Raw genomic sequence first — 3,774 nt, 5'->3', positions numbered from 1 at the left:
CAGCAGGAGGGAGAAGAAAGAGGACGGAATTTTCGCGGGACGGAAGAAATCAGGACAACAAAGAAAAAGAAAGAGTAAAGGTGTGTGACGAAGACACTGAGGACAGAAGAAGAACTGAAGGAAGTGACCACAGGAAGTGATGACCACAGGTCACCGAGGTCAACGGCGGCAAGACACCAGACGGAAACGTCAACAACAGAGTGTCAACAGGCTGCTGCTTGAATCACACACACACACACACACACCTGCCTGTGTGTGTGTGTGTGTCTCAGCATCACTCCTCACTGATGAACACATTTACCTTCTACTCCAGCAGAGACCAGCAGCTGGCGCTGCTGCGTTCTTCTTTGTGTGTATTTTTCCCACAGAAACGTTCAAAAAGACAAATGCAGGCAGGATGAATCTGCTCTCCCTCTCTCACCCCAACCGTCCGTGGATTATCCATGTGTCCGTGAGTGCTGTCCCCCAGACGGGGAGCTCACTCAGGCAGGAGATTTCAACCGGCAGCTGCTGGGAGTTTTTTTCTCTGTAAAGCTCCACAGCCTCAGCAAATGAAAGGTCCAGCCCAGCTTAGATGCTAAGCTAATGTGAGCTATTCACAGTGGCTGCAGCCCCACCACCCCGGCTTGTTCCCGCCCACTGACCCCCTCCCACCCTGAGCCCTCTCTCTCTCTCTCTCTCTCCCTCTCTCTACCTCCCTCTTCCTTCCCCTCCTATCAAAGCCATAAATATAGACTATTGTCACTACTACACATAGTGTTTCCTGATAAACACTTCATGCAGGTCACATGACTGCTGAATGATGTGTTAATGCTGCAGAGGGCAGCAGACCAGGGGTGGGGGGGCAAGAGTTTGTTTAAAAAAAAACTGCTACACATGACTGCTGAATGATGTGTTAATGGTGCAAATGGGGTGGGGGGGCAAGAGTTTGTTTTAAAAGAAACTGCTGGTGCCAAGTGTTGTGTTCAGGGACCAGTGTTGTGTTCAGGGACCAGTGTTGTGCTGCTGTGTTTGATCATTTGGACATCATGGCAGTCAGTGTGTGTGCGTGCTCGTGCTTAGTATGAAAAACATTTTTTTTTAAATGTCAAAAGTCTCCGGTTTGTTGACAGTTGACAGTAAATGTCCGTTAACTAGTAACACGTAGTATTTCTGATGAAGTATTTGGTCGTTTTTCAAATGGCTGCAGGTTTTAGGACCGGAATAATGAAACTAAACGCCAAACATCTGTTAGCATTTGGTTGAGCCACTTTGACTCATCACAGTCAGGGTTGGACAGTAAACCCAGACCTGAATAACGACCTGTTCATTCTTATCAACTTAGTTAACGCCCGAGAACAAAAGCAGCGAAGTTTCTGTACTGACGTGTTCAGACGTTCATGTCAAACTCCTGCACCTCAGCTGAGCCGTTAGCGCACGAGCTACAGACACACACATCATGTTATCAACAGTCTGGCCACAGTCTGTCATGTGCGCTGAGCTGAGGTTTATCTTCAATTATTTTCAACAATTATTTTTTAGTCATTCAAAAGTTTACAGTTGACAAGAAGCGGAGAACGAGTGAGCTGTAGCAGCGACAGCAGCAGTTAGCATGGAGGCTAAAAACAAGAAGTGTAGCGCAGGTGTTCTCTACTTCAACATGTGTTTGATAATGAAATATGATAAAAAAAAATCTGATGAAACATTTGGTCTTAAACATGTCACAGTTCAGACAAACTTTAGGTTGGATTTACAGAGAACTGAATGGTGATGATGAATTCACGGCGAAGAGAGAATCCTCCGTGTCACCATAGTGAACCATGAAGGTCCAGAGCCCTGGACCATGTGTCTGTGTCCAGGCAGCGACCTCTACCTCCTGGCCTCAACACAGTGAGTTTTTTTCTGACTGTTATTTTAATTCTTCTTATTAGACTAGTGTTCTATAAAATTCTCCAGAGAAGGATGTGCTGTTAGGTCTGTTGGTTTCTGTTTGCTGCTGTCTCTGCTGGGTGGAGTTAATCAGTGGGATCACTCGTGTCACCTGGTGCCCTGTGTATCTACACCTCTGTCTTCTTGGATCGTTGTTCTGTCGGTTCTGTTCCAGCTTCTAGTCCGGACCGGTCCATGTCTAGTTGATGTTCCTGTGACCCGGTGAGTTTTTGTTACTTTGTACTTTAAAGCCAACTGTCTGAACAGAGTCTCCGTGTGCTGCGTTCAGGTCCTGCCTTAGCGTCACACAACATCTTCATTTCTACTATCACTTGTAACTTTTTCAGTGGAATTTTTTCAAGTTTAAGGAAATCCTCGTTCCAAAAGCTCAGCCGTGGCTGTTGAGTTCCCAGGCAGTGGACCAACATTTGTGGGACTGGAGAGTACACCATAGATCAGTGTCAGTTATTTGAACACAAAGACTGAGCTGCAAACAAATCATCACAAGACTCTCACACACAGATCAGTCTTTCAAAGCCTCACTGACGCTAAAAGACAATCTTTGTTCAGCCAGTGAATTGGAACAGTTCATTTCCATGACCACAGAACCAGAGTCACCAGAGTCGCTAATCACCACCACATCATTTCCATGACCACAGAACCAGAGTCGCTAATCACCACCACGCTTCCCCGACCACAGCCGGAGTAGACACAGGCAGAACGGCTGTAAGATGACTGCAAGACATGGAGGAAAAATACACACCAAAAGTATGTATTTCATTCAACAGGTATACCTGAAAAAACATAACATTTCTCCAGCCAGTAGGAGGTGGTAAAACACTTAATGTTTCTTTGCTAGCTCCAAATAAAAGGCCTAGAGCTAACGTTAGCTACAACAGTCCTGGTACAGACACCAGAGCTAACGTTAGCTACGACAGTCCTGGTACAGACCATCAGTGGACACCAGACCTGTATGGACAGAGAACTAGAGATGAAAAGAACATTTTTGTTTCTGTAACTTCACCTGGTATGTCATGTCACTGGTTTAGTCCTGGACCAGAATAGATTTGAACTGGAAAGTGTTGTTTATTGTGTCAAATATTGACCACAATACAAATGTAGTAACCATGACTACTATAAGAAAAACCCTCCACTAGTACTGAGTATCTGTCGGAGGTTGTAATCTGGTGTCAGTTCATCAGAGCAGATTAGATTAAGGACAGAGTCCAGGTCCAGTCTGCTCAGACCACACAGTGGAGGAGGGAGAGGGGGGGGTCTGAGGGGGATTGTTTCATCTGGATGAATTACTGTAAGGTGCCTTTGTAATGTTTCAGGCTGTCGGTACGAAAACAACAGCAGAAACAACAGCCTCCAGTACCAGAGTCCACCCACCGGGGGGAGTCTGCCTGGGTCCTGGTTCTACCTGCGTGACGGAGGTTCACAGGTATTTTGACAGTATATTAAACACATGTAGTAATGATGTCACACACACACACACACACACGCCAGTGTTGACATGTCGTCATGACTCCGTCGTAGCCTGTGTGTGAGCAGCTTCCTGTCAGTTAGCTTCACGTCTTCTCAGCGCTGCGTCCTTCCCCGGGTGAACGCCGTGTTGATGCGGTGTGTATTTGGCCACGTTAACTAAATATTAACCACACACACACACACACAGGAGCTGGGGGACGGGGGGGGCAGTCGTCTGTTACAGAAATGAATGGCGGTGGACGTTAGCATGAGGCTCCCCGGCTGCACCCCGCAATGCAGCGACACACACACAATGGCGAGTGCCACACTTCCCCCTGTCGTCCCCCCCGTGGAGCCCTTTTGTTTGAGCAGCATCTGGACCTGACCTCCATTGCATTC

At 46.9% G+C, this 3,774-nt stretch overlaps 1 protein-coding gene and 1 long non-coding RNA gene across 9 annotated transcripts in view; one reads left to right on the top strand and one right to left on the bottom strand.

Annotated features, from left to right (window-relative positions):
• Window positions 1-3,774, bottom strand: part of LOC103385505 (membrane-associated guanylate kinase, WW and PDZ domain-containing protein 1-like) — a 35,495-nt gene that overhangs the window by 21,643 nt on the left and 10,078 nt on the right. Inside the window, exon 1 of one of the 6 annotated variants that reach the window (XM_025059433.1) lies at window positions 302-839. The exons of the other annotated variants lie outside the window; for them this stretch is intronic. The gene's annotated coding sequence lies outside the window, so the exon portion shown is untranslated. Of the gene's footprint in view, window positions 1-301; window positions 840-3,774 lie in introns of those variants that run through there. 6 annotated transcript variants of the gene reach the window in all.
• The window catches only part of LOC103385504 (uncharacterized), a 7,074-nt gene continuing 5,868 nt past the window's right edge, over window positions 2,569-3,774 (top strand). For all 3 annotated transcript variants that reach the window (XR_001760652.2, XR_003050889.1, XR_003050888.1), the window contains exons 1-2: window positions 2,569-2,676; window positions 3,243-3,352. This is a non-coding gene — a long non-coding RNA (uncharacterized LOC103385504). The remainder of the gene's footprint in view (window positions 2,677-3,242; window positions 3,353-3,774) is intronic.

Source organism: Cynoglossus semilaevis, chromosome 10 (assembly GCF_000523025.1).
Source record: "Cynoglossus semilaevis isolate Cse_v1.0 chromosome 10, Cse_v1.0, whole genome shotgun sequence".
Classification (NCBI taxonomy): domain Eukaryota; kingdom Metazoa; phylum Chordata; class Actinopteri; order Pleuronectiformes; family Cynoglossidae; genus Cynoglossus; species Cynoglossus semilaevis.
The sequence above is the reverse complement of the archived record's forward strand: the minus strand, read 5'-3'. Positions and strand labels throughout refer to the sequence as shown.